This window comes from Taurulus bubalis, assembly GCF_910589615.1.
Source record: "Taurulus bubalis genome assembly, chromosome: 11".
Lineage (NCBI taxonomy): Eukaryota > Metazoa > Chordata > Actinopteri > Perciformes > Cottidae > Taurulus > Taurulus bubalis.
Genome location: NC_136599.1, coordinates 13224502 through 13238671, shown reverse-complemented (window position 1 = coordinate 13238671; position 14170 = coordinate 13224502).

Genomic DNA, 14170 nt, shown 5'->3' with positions numbered 1-14170 from the left:
GCAATTGGAACAGCAGCTGACTTGATGACGTCACCACCTCAGCTGTTGTTGTCATGGTTACTCTGATTCTTCACTGTAAAGTATTTTTACAGTCAAACAAAATATGACAACCCTGCTTGTTTTGTACTATGTATATATATATATATATATATATATATATATATATATATATATATATATATATATATATACATATATATATATATATTATTGTGTTTATAAATATAATATATATATATATATATATATATATATATATATATATATATATATATATATATATATATATACACACACACACACACACACACACACACACAGATACACATCTCATTGTGTATATATTGTGTTTATAAATATGTATTTTATATAAATACTTATATAGATACACATATAATTGTAGATATAATATGTTTATAAAGGTGTTATATATATACTTATGTATTTATATAGATAAACATATAATTGTATATATTATATGTGTATAAATATGTATTATATATACTTATACCCGCGAGCAGGACCTCAACCCGTCGGCGTATCTTTTTAAGTCGGCCGATTCTTGAGAAAGCGACCACAGATTTGATGCTTAAACAACTAACTTCTTGCCTGAAAACGTTCTAAAATTACATTTTGTGACTCAACAACGGTAGTATTCAGAGAATGTCAACTTTCAGTTATGAGTTTTCTCATCCATCATTGTTCCCCGTTTGCTGGTCCGAAATGCATTCTGGGATATTGGCTCTCTCAAGTACGCTCAAGTCTGCTCTGATGCATCCTCGGTAAAATGGGCGGATCAAGTCACATCCGGGCATTTTCACCGTTGTGGCGAGAAGCGGACTTTTGAATTGGAACAGTACTTGGGCCGCGACTGATGACGTTTCACGAGTCCACGAGAACACAAGTACAGAGAAGAACACTGATTCAGAAACGGCCTCGCTCTCAAAATACTGCTTGGCCCAGTGCATGATGGGAAACGCCTGGCTCTCGCCACATCAGAGAGCTGATTGGCTCTTAGATCTGACAGCAAACACCACGTTTTGTAGAAAATCCTTATTTTATGTGTAGTTGTAATACTTAACCCTCAATTATTGACTATTCGTCTCATGTTTAATCTAAAAACACATCTTGTGTTGTTGATACTACAAAATCGTATTTTCATAACACATATCTAAACCAGTAGTAATGTATTTCACAGGCAGACATAAAAATACCAAAGGATGCAGCTACACAGTCATTTCTACATAATATATATATATATATATATATATATATATATATATATATATATATATATATATATATATATATATATATATATATATATTTATAAACACATATAATAAATCCAAACGTGATCTGTAAACTACAAGTAAACAAAAGTTCGGAACGAACAGGAAGTACTTTTTTCTGTGACTTCCTGTGTATACTTTGAAGGTAGCTGACAACTGTCCGACTTGATTGCAGTTTTTTGTCAACGCCTCCTGCTGCAGCCGCCTGCTCTCATCTGGATTCCAGGCGAGGCGCAGCTCTAACGAACGAGCCTATTAATGGGAGGTTATGGTGAGGAGGACATGGCGGAAAATTTACATTATATTGCTCTGTTTTCTTGTCTTTTTTGAGAGCAAATGCTGTTGTTTTTAGAGCAAGGTTTTTTGGGGATTTGCAGCTAAACATTCTAGTTTCATAAGCAAAACTGACAAATTCTCAGTTTATATATTTTTACTTACAAACATTTTTTTGTTTATTTGTGTGATAAGACACAAATATACCTTCATAGAAAAAACAAGTAAATCAATTCAAATGAACAAAATCAGTCTCCTCCCAAACTGATTATAGGCCTAATATATTAGGTATTAAGATGGATATACATTGTTATGCGCTCATTTATTTCCAATATTACACAATAAAGTTACAATGCATGTTCAACACAGTCTTTTATTGAAATACCTTAACTCACAAGAAAAAAAAATAACATGGGCAGCTCAGATGCTGGACAATAACGTCAACAAGCACTGCTAGTCCATCAGCTGTATCATTTGCCATCATTAGCATATTGTCAGGTTCCCACAGAGGGCTGGGTCGGGCTCTTCACACCACCAAGGGTCACAGTGCATCGATCATTGGAGGTACGGCTGGTGCGGACACAGTGGTGTGTGCGCATGTCGCAGTGCCTGCAGCTGCAATTGTGTGCAGCGGGATAATACAGCTGTGGGTTGACGTCCCGAGGGCAGCCCGGCAAGTGGGCGGTTCGGTACACCAAGGAGAGAGGCACACAGCTGCGCTGGATCACAAAACTCCTCCCAAAACGTCCCCTCAAGTTGGTGTCCTGAAATGATGAGTTGAATTTGGCCACACTTCACTACATATCATGTTCTCAATGTATAGACCCTACAAAGGTATACAGAGGCAGGTCTACGTGTACTTTACTTGATTATTTCCATTGTATTCTACTATACATCTACTCTACTACATTTCAGGGGGAAATATTGCACCTGTTACCACACTGCATTTATTTTAAAGCTTTAGTAACTTTGCAGATTTAGATTCTAAATACAAAATATAATGCCAACTAATACATTATGATATATTAGTATAGGTTATGCAACCCAGTAGTATACAAAGCAATTCAAATTATCTCTACCTTTACCAGCTGCAACATTGAAGTGATACATAACTACGTATTGTAATTCGTGATATAATGTATGTTATTCTCATATGAGCCATTCTGCATAATTAATACTTTTACTTTGGTTACTTTCACTATATTTTATGCTGATACTTTTGTACTTTAGCTTGAGTAATATATTGAATGCAGGACCTTTACAGAGTATTTCTAAACAGTAGTATTATTACTTTTATTTAAATAAAAGATATGTGTACCTCTTACACCTCTGTCGAATTTACAATTCAGCAAAATCATGTGATTCAGATTTAGGATGCTGACTTAAATTCTGTTGCAGTATGTTGCATCACGTATTCTCATCATGAGCATAACCACATCAACATCAACTATTCGTACACTTTGTGGAAGTATCTACAAAATGAAGAGTTTCCATGAACAGTGTGAGAGTGTGTAGTCACCTGTGTGTAACAGTAGCCGTTGCAGATGGTAGTGTTGATGGCCACACACTGGGCACAGTCGCGTCTCTCAATCCATAAGGTGTGATTGAGAGGCATACAGGCACACACCGCTCCATGCATCAACGCACACAGCAGCATGCATTTCAACACTAACAAAGGCATGCTGATTGCGCAGACAGTGAGACAGTCACTCTGACAATTGTAATGAAAAGACAACAATCAATGCATTGAAGAGAATACCATTGCAACAATATTGATGTGTTAAAGTTCACAAAAACATCCATTGAAGAGAAAAAACACACCTTGGCATATGACCCCCTGTTGTTCATGAAATTACAGAGATGTCCAATAACAACAGTGTGCATTTAAATGGGAAAAATATGTATGCCCAATAAATGGTTTCAGTTGTTCAAAAATCTATATTCCCTTTTTAAAATGAGATGATATTTCTGTGTCTGGATTCTTCCTCTCGTTGTGTCCACTCAGTTCCCTGTTCCTCTCTTTGTGAATATATGAAACGATTAAGGGTGTCCTTCCTCTTTTATCCACCCCGACTGCCCCAGTAAACTTCAATCTCCAACATCATTCCAGAAATCACATGTCAGCTACAATGTTCAGAATTAAGTGTAGTCTCAAAACACATGGGTAGAGGGTGTGTGTTTGTTTGTGTGTGTGTGTGTGTGTGTGTGTGTGTGTGTGTGTGTGTGTGTGTGTGTGTGTGTGTGTGCATGAATGGGCAGTGTTCATTTTCACAGGTCATATTGAAGAATATGGGATCAACCATTTGGCATGCAGGTGAGGATGGGGGTGGGGGTGTAACACAATACCACTGCAGGTTGAGGATGCTGCGAGACAATATCTCTAAAAACAACAACAAGAAGGACAAAAAATGTGTGTGGCTGGTCCAAGCAGATCCATGTGGTTGATTGCACACGTTTGAAAAGGTGCACCAAAACTGTTGAAAGTGAGTCGTTTTAAGAGAGACACCTTGGAATGTAATTTGTGTTGGCAAATTTGATAAATGTACAATACCTATCGGTAGTCATGCTATAAAGAATCAATAGACAAATCAGTAATACAAATATGAATCAGTTATACAATGTGATCACACAATTGATACATTTTGTTATTATTATTTTTTTCTTCAATTTTTTGGCAAAAAAGATGTGATCCATCCCATTAAAAGCGATTTAAGAAACTAAATTAAGCTAAATTAAATAAAATTATAATTTTAAATGAAATTATTGTCAGTCATCACATTTGACTGATGCTGGGTCAGCAAGCACATGTTTCTGTCTCTATGAGTGAAAAGGTTGCGCCCTCTTTGTTTAAGCCATTAATGCTCCCATTATTCCAATCTGTTCCTAATGTGAGTGGCCGTGACCTTAGATTGGCTGATGCTAGATGCAGGCTTGTTTGTATCAGTATTGTTTGGAAATATTGGAATATCTTTTTTTAATTATCTAGAGGTCAATATGTTTACAATTTGCATGATCAACAAACATAGAGACCTGGGCCCTATTTCTCGTACCTGGCTTACTGAGTTAGCGGGCTAATTGTCAGGATAAGATGACGTAGGTCAGGCGTTCTCGGTTTCTCGAAGCAAGCTTAGATTAATCACCATAGCAACACATCCAAAAATTTAAACCTGCTCCCGGGCAGGCTTACTGAACTTCACTGGATAAAATGGACACTCCCACCGGACAAAAAAAGCAGCTCACTTCCTCATTGATGAAGGAGCGATATTAGTTATATTAGTTTTATAGGGAGAGAGTTCTTCCAGATCGCCAGTATCCATCCTTTACATTATCATGACTTCCTGTACGCGGCTATATAAATTTTGCCGGCAAGAAATAATTTATTTACGAGAGCTTCTCGAGCCGCGGACATTGATCACCACAGGCGCAGCTGATCGCCCGTCTCAGACACAGACTATCAGCCGCTGCATGCCGCTGTTCTTAAGTTTATTTAGCTCTTAAGAAACTTATGGATGTGTTGAAAGCACTCATAATTATATGACAGTGCTATTAGTACACCATACATATCATTATTGTAGAACATGATTAAGGTGATCGTGATGAGAATACAGAGAATCACACACAATTTATTTTCACTGCTTCAATTGATTGAATTTCTGATTATGAATAATGCATACATACTGATCCGCCCATACACATATTCAAACTCATATACACATATATAGTACGTGATTCATACGTGCATACAGTACATATATCCTCATAAGTATATACTTATTCGTAAATATAATCTGATTGATTTGGGTGATGAAGCACTTCAAATTAGCCGATACATTTTCTCAACACTGACGCATTTAACTTGTCTGATATATTTGCGACGCTTATGTCTCGCAGTGGGGCGCTGTTAAAGTTGCGTTCACGGCAACAATGTTGCAAAAACGTTGGAATATTCGCAACGCGTTTGCTGTTAATGACTACGGTATTGACTTCCTCATATGCCTTGATGATCACCTCCTGCTTCTCATTAGAGAAATAAAAAGAGGTTCCTCTGAGTTTATTTGCCATTGTACTGTTAGAACATCATGGTGTCAGTGCTCCATTATTATCCCTTCTGAAGAGAAGCGGGCGCGCGCATTTATCCAGATGACTGACGTCTAGCTAGAATTAACGAGACCGTTTCAGCGCGGATCAGCCGTGAAGAAACCCAGATAGCCTGACGTCAATCATCTCGCTAATTTAAGATGGAGATTAGGACATTTGCTTGACTTTGTTTAGCCAGGTACGAAGAATACCCCCCAGGCTTCTTTTAGAAAACTGATGTAAATCTATACATAAATCTAAATAGTGACAGTTTAATTAGTATACATACACCATATAGTTTGATGTTTTGCCACTATTTTCTGCCTCTAACCTGGCTTCTGTTTTTTTTTTTTTTATCTTGCTGACTTTGTCATGTTAGGTCACATGTAACAAATCCATCAGATAATTTAAAAAAAAGTGGGTCGTGGTCAGTTCATCAACTATCTGCCCTGACACAGATCCAGCTTTTTTCTCGGACAGGTGGATTATTATTTGTGTGAGCTTTGTGAGGCAGAAAAGTTATCATGTTACAAATCAGGGTTCCAGACGTCATAGGTCATACCTGGATTTAATGCAAAAAGCAAAACAAAACAATGAACAATCACCTAACTTGTCCCCCAAAGTCAACTGGTTGTGCATAGACAGATACACAGCATATAAGACAAATCACAGAGACACATCACACAAATACAAATACAAAACTTTATAATTATAATACATAATAAAATATTCAAGATGTATGTCCTGTGTGGGAAATATGTACAATTTCCTTGCAGAGTTCAGGTAAGAGATGGCAAAGGGTAAGAAATATTGTAATTATGTCTGTTGGTTTGAATAATGGGACTCCAAAAAAATACTGAAACTCGCCATGCAAGAGTGAACGTTGCCAGTTTTAAGTTTGTTATGCCGTGGTCAACTCTGATCCCCAACCACTAGACAGAAAGGTCCCAAATTAATTTAGGAATAGGAATTCTGTTCAACCCTTCCCTTGTCTTCCTTATCATCATGACATCTACAGATGTTGTTTGAGGTATTAATTCAGTGGCTCTCTGTTTCAGATTGTACAGTGCGGGTAACTGTAAACGCTCTGATAAGGCCCAGAACTGGGTCAGACAGAAACATAAGCCATTCTGCTGAAGGGTCTGCCCTGCACATGCCTCCCAGGTCAACAGGTCACACTACACCACCACCAAGCCACTGTGCTTTCATTTACAGTTTGTATTGTATTTGACTTCATTATTGAGATAAGATGTCCAGGGTCATGGACTCTCACATCAAATAGCATGGGGTCAAATAAAAATTATTTGGTTTTAATAACATAAACAATTATGTTGTAGCTTACACACTAGACTCTAAGAGTGACAATCTCCTTGTACTAAGACTTATCTGTTTTAAGCATGTTTACTATGACTCTCTCGAAACACTTCATTTATACAGATGTTAAAGTTGCCGGTCTGAAATTATTATTGCCAGATGGGCATGTCATTTTAGAGACATGATTATGTACCTTTTCCAGTGAACTGCTACAGTATTACTGTCGAAAATAGGACACCATGCACCAGATAGTTGTGGCGAGCAATTCTTTAGCAAAAGGACAGGCAAGCCACCTGGCCCCTTTCATTTCTTATTGCATGCTTAAAAAAAAAAAGGTCTGTACTTACTGTGGGTCAACTTTCAGCCAGTAAAAGGCACGAGTTGTGGTACAACACCAAACAGAAGTGCACAATGAAACAAAAATATATTAATCTTAGGGCCATCCTTTTAAACAAAAAAGTAATAGTGAATAACAATTAACATATTTACCTGAATCTCCCAGTCTAGGTAGTAAGCACTGCCAATAATTATGCTTGTGCTATATTTGTTCTATAAAAAATTTAGCTAAATACAGCCAATAACATTAATTCAAATTGAAAGGTGGGTGGAGAGTGGTCTGAATTGGTTTCTGGGGCTGTGCCCCACCTCATACATCGCACTAGTTTGCCAGCCATGAGTGATTCCAAGCCAGTGAGTGCCACATCTGCTGTATGGCACCAAGCTGCACCACTGGGCTTCTCCTGTGACAGGCACTCACATTGGCCCATGTTTTCTGTTCACTCACCAAATTGAGGTGATGCCCTGCGAGGGCAACTATTGGCTCTTGTCTCAGACCTTCTCTGGGGTGATTGGTGGAGTGATGGGCACTCTGCATGTGACCTCTACAATGAGCTTCCACCCACTGAAGAGAAATGGACTGGCAAATCACATAAGTAGCCTTCTAAATAACACTGTAATCTTGAATGTGGTGCAGATAATACATAACTTAGTAAGGTGACAAATAGACTGATTGCAATAAACAAAACATTGGCATCGTACAATTTCTGTAAGTTTTGGTGGATTTGTATTTAACGTCTTGCTCGGTTAGCAGGGACATGGACTCCCGAGGCATGCTGGGAAACAGAGCTGTTTTCATTGGTCTCTGTCTTTAACAATAATAATAATAAATTGTATTTGTAATGCACTTTTCGTTCAAAAGAATCTCAGAGTGCCACAGAGCCAGTACATAGTCAACAAAAACATAGCTAAAACATGTTAAAACAAACTATAACAAAATTAATTGCTGACAGTGATTTAACACAATGTCAAAAATGCTTTCCTGAATAAAAAGGTCTTTAGGCCAGTCTTAAAAGAGTCCAGTGTCTGTATTGCCCTTAAGTGGTCAGGGAGACTGTTCCATGAGCGCCGCTGCTGAGCAAAAGGCCCGGTTGCCCATGGTGTGGAGCTTGGTGTTGGGGACCCGAAGGAGCTAGCTAGTTGTTTAGATATGAGGGTGCGGGTGGAGGTTTGGGGAAAAATTAGTATTGTAGGTATGGAGGTACATGTCCATTTATGCATTATGGGTGAGTAGTAGGACATTGTAGTTAATCCGGAATGAGACAGGGAGTCAGTGTAGTGAGTGTAGAATGGGTGTTATGTGCTCATATTTCCAGACTCTCATCAGCATCCTGGCAGTGCTGTTTATTTAAAGATATAAATAAAATATATAATTCTTATTCTTTCACGTGAATCTGGGTGCATTTCTACACACGTCACTTAGCATATGATTTTTACAGGAAACTTAAGTAAATCATACAGGAGTAAGACAAAAACGATGCTTTACGTAAGCTATAGCCAATCTTTGTTTCATAAACAATCTAATCTAATGTGTGTGTGTGTGTGTGTGTGTGTGTGTGTATGAAAGTGCTAAATGCAGCTAAATATAGCACATGGATAAAATATATGATTCTTTAAAATTAAACATAAAAATGTGGGTGGAGAGTAGTCTGAATTGGGTTCTGGGGCTGTGCCCCACCTCATACATCGCACTCATTTGCCAGCCATGAGCGATTCCAAGCCAGTGAGCGCCACATCCACTGTGTGACACCAAGCAGCATCACTCAGTTTCTCCTGTGACAGGCACCCACATTGGCCCATGTTTTCTGTTTACTCACTCACCCAATTCAGGTGATGACCTGTGAGGGTAACTATTGGCTCTTGTCTCAGACCTTCCCCGAGGTGATTGGTGGAGTGACTAGCACCCTGCATGTGACCTCTACAATGAGCTTCCACCCACAGAAGAAATACAGACTGGCAAATCACATAAGTAGCCTTCTAAATAACACAGTAACCTTGGTTGTGGTGCAATCTGACTTTATGTCAGACAGAAGAGAAACACAATTTCAGATCTTCTGTATGTTTGCACAAATAGAAGAAGTGACAAATACAACTGACTTTGACTTTGATAATACAAAACTTTTTAAGGTGACAAATAGACTGACTGCAATAAACAAAACATTGGCATCGTACAATTTCTAGTTCGTACGTTTTGGTGGATTTGAATTTAACGTCTTGCTCAAGTCGCATGGACGTGGCCTCCCCTGGCATGCTGGGAAACAGTGACGTTTTCATTGGTCGCTGTCTTCATGTGTATCTGGGTGCATTTCCGCACGTAACTTAGTCTTTTGTCTTTACAGGAAACTTAAGTAAATCATACAGGAGTGCTCCAAAAATATACTTTACATAAGCTCTCGTCCATTTTTGTTTCATAAAAAATGCAATCAGATATGTTCTATTCACTTCAAACACTTTAACCTGTGCAATATTAATATCAGAATCAGAACCATTTATTTGCCAGGTATGTTACACATACGAGGAATTTGTCTTGGCGGGTGGTGCATTATAAACAACAACAATCACAGTGCAATTGAAACATATTCAATTTACAATAGAATATCAAATAAAGTGCGCAGACAAACCGATAACAGTACTACAAACAAGTGTACTGTAGGTGTATGTGAACGTTTAATGTTAAAGTGACATGTGTATTTGAATATGAGGTATGAAGGGCTGTGCAGGGGAGTGACCGTTAGGAATTTGTCGGGAAAAAACCAGAGGATGGACTTAACGATGGCTGCGTAGACGTGCACCATCATTGTTTTTTGCAGGTTGAATTTCTTCAGCTGCCTCAGGAAGTACATCCTCATGTACATTACATATTAATACACTGTTCATAATAGTTATATGTATTCTGTCTGTCTATATATATAATTCAGTATTGTAGATTTTTACAGTTTTCTACCGTTTATTATTATATATTAACTCTTTTATTTTTACTATGTCTTTTGTGTGCATTTTACCCTGTTTGCTTCTGTACTACTTACATTTCCCCACTGTTGGAGTAATAAAGGAATATATAATCTATCGAAAACTAGACAGATTGTGTGGGATGGTGTGTTTTATGCAAAGTAGATCAAATATGAAAACCTCACAATGAAATCTAAATGTATTAATCTTGGGGCCATCGTGCATCCCAAATTAAATAACTTTAAAACAAAACAGTGCAAATACAGCTGAAAATATGACACTTAGGTCCTTAATATGGATTGTTTCAAAATAAACGCCAAAAATGTGGGTGGAGAGTAGTCTGAATTGGGTTCTGGAGCTGTGCCCCACCTCATACATCGCACTCATTTGCCAGCCATGAGCGATTCCAAGCCAGTGAGCGCCACATCCACTGTGTGACACCAAGCAGCATCACTCAGTTTCTCCTGTGACAGGCACCCACATTGGCCCATGTTTTCTGTTTACTCACTCACCCAATTCAGGTGATGCCCTGCGAGGGTAACTATTGGCTCTTGTCTCAGACCTTCCCCGAGGTGATTGGTGGAGTGACTAGCACCCTGCATGTGACCTCTACAATGAGCTTCCACCCACAGAAGAGACACAGACTGGCAAATCACATAAGTAGCCTTCTAAATAACACAGTAACCTTGGTTGTGGTGCAATCTGACTTTATGTCAGACAGAAGAGAAACACAATTTCAGATCTTCTGTATGTTTGCACAAATAGAAGAAGTGACAAATACAACTGACTTTGACTTTGATAATACAAAACTTTTTAAGGTGACAAATAGACTGACTGCAATAAACAAAACATTGGCATCGTACAATTTCTAGTTCGTACGTTTTGGTGGATTTGAATTTAACGTCTTGCTCAAGTCGCATGGACGTGGCCTCCCCTGGCATGCTGGGAAACAGTGACGTTTTCATTGGTCGCTGTCTTCATGTGTATCTGGGTGCATTTCCGCACGTAACTTAGTCTTTTGTCTTTACAGGAAACTTAAGTAAATCATACAGGAGTGCTCCAAAAATATACTTTACATAAGCTCTCGTCCATTTTTGTTTCACAAAAAATGCAATCAGATATGTTCTATTCACTTCAAACACTTTAACCTGTGCAATATTAATATCAGAATCAGAACCATTTATTTGCCAGGTATGTTACACATACGAGGAATTTGTCTTGGCGGGTGGTGCATTATAAACAACAACAATCACAGTGCAATTGAAACATATTCAATTTACAATAGAATATCAAATAAAGTGCGCAGACAAACCGATAACAGTACTACAAACAAGTGTACTGTAGGTGTATGTGAACGTTTAATGTTAAAGTGACATGTGTATTTGAATATGAGGTATGAAGGGCTGTGCAGGGGAGTGACCGTTAGGAATTTGTCGGGAAAAAACCAGAGGATGGACTTAACGATGGCTGCGTAGACGTGCACCATCATTGTTTTTTGCAGGTTGAATTTCTTCAGCTGCCTCAGGAAGTACATCCTCATGTACATTACATATTAATACACTGTTCATAATAGTTATATGTATTCTGTCTGTCTATATATATAATTCAGTATTGTAGATTTTTACAGTTTTCTACCGTTTATTATTATATATTAATTCTTTTATTTTTACTATGTCTTTTGTGTGCATTTTACCCTGTTTGCTTCTGTACTACTTACATTTCCCCACTGTTGGAGTAATAAAGGAATATATAATCTATCGAAAACTAGACAGATTGTGTGGGATGGTGTGTTTTATGCAAAGTAGATCAAATATGAAAACCTCACAATGAAATCTAAATGTATTAATCTTGGGGCCATCGTGCATCCCAAATTAAATAACTTTAAAACAAAACAGTGCAAATACAGCTGAAAATATGACACTTAGGTCCTTAATATGGATTGTTTCAAAATAAACGCCAAAAATGTGGGTGGAGAGTAGTCTGAATTGGGTTCTGGAGCTGTGCCCCACCTCATACATCGCACTCATTTGCCAGCCATGAGCGATTCCAAGCCAGTGAGCGCCACATCCACTGTGTGACACCAAGCAGCATCACTCAGTTTCTCCTGTGACAGGCACCCACATTGGCCCATGTTTTCTGTTTACTCACTCACCCAATTCAGGTGATGCCCTGCGAGGGTAACTATTGGCTCTTGTCTCAGACCTTCCCCGAGGTGATTGGTGGAGTGACTAGCACCCTGCATGTGACCTCTACAATGAGCTTCCACCCACAGAAGAGACACAGACTGGCAAATCACATAAGTAGCCTTCTAAATAACACAGTAACCTTGGTTGTGGTGCAATCTGACTTTATGTCAGACAGAAGAGAAACACAATTTCAGATCTTCTGTATGTTTGCACAAATAGAAGAAGTGACAAATACAACTGACTTTGACTTTGATAATACAAAACTTTTTAAGGTGACAAATAGACTGACTGCAATAAACAAAACATTGGCATCGTACAATTTCTAGTTCGTACGTTTTGGTGGATTTGAATTTAACGTCTTGCTCAAGTCGCATGGACGTGGCCTCCCCTGGCATGCTGGGAAACAGTGACGTTTTCATTGGTCGCTGTCTTCATGTGTATCTGGGTGCATTTCCGCACGTAACTTAGTCTTTTGTCTTTACAGGAAACTTAAGTAAATCATACAGGAGTGCTCCAAAAATATACTTTACATAAGCTCTCGTCCATTTTTGTTTCATAAAAAATGCAATCAGATATGTTCTATTCACTTCAAACACTTTAACCTGTGCAATATTAATATCAGAATCAGAACCATTTATTTGCCAGGTATGTTACACATACGAGGAATTTGTCTTGGCGGGTGGTGCATTATAAACAACAACAATCACAGTGCAATTGAAACATATTCAATTTACAATAGAATATCAAATAAAGTGCGCAGACAAACCGATAACAGTACTACAAACAAGTGTACTGTAGGTGTATGTGAACGTTTAATGTTAAAGTGACATGTGTATTTGAATATGAGGTATGAAGGGCTGTGCAGGGGAGTGACCGGTAGGAATTTGTCGGGAAAAAACCAGAGGATGGACTTAACGATGGCTGCGTAGACGTGCACCATCATTGTTTTTTGCAGGTTGAATTTCTTCAGCTGCCTCAGGAAGTACATCCTCATGTACATTACATATTAATACACTGTTCATAATAGTTATATGTATTCTGTCTGTCTATATATATAATTCAGTATTGTAGATTTTTACAGTTTTCTACCGTTTATTATTATATATTAATTCTTTTATTTTTACTATGTCTTTTGTGTGCATTTTACCCTGTTTGCTTCTGTACTACTTACATTTCCCCACTGTTGGAGTAATAAAGGAATATATAATCTATCGAAAACTAGACAGATTGTGTGGGATGGTGTGTTTTATGCAAAGTAGATCAAATATGAAAACCTCACAATGAAATCTAAATGTATTAATCTTGGGGCCATCGTGCATCCCAAATTAAATAACTTTAAAACAAAACAGTGCAAATACAGCTGAAAATATGACACTTAGGTCCTTAATATGGATTGTTTCAAAATAAACGCCAAAAATGTGGGTGGAGAGTAGTCTGAATTGGGTTCTGGAGCTGTGCCCCACCTCATACATCGCACTCATTTGCCAGCCATGAGCGATTCCAAGCCAGTGAGCGCCACATCCACTGTGTGACACCAAGCAGCATCACTCAGTTTCTCCTGTGACAGGCACCCACATTGGCCCATGTTTTCTGTTTACTCACTCACCCAATTCAGGTGATGCCCTGCGAGGGTAACTATTGGCTCTTGTCTCAGACCTTCCCCGAGGTGATTGCTGGAGTGACTAGCACCCTGCATGTGACCTCTACAATGAGCTTCCACCCACAGAAGAGACACAGACTGGC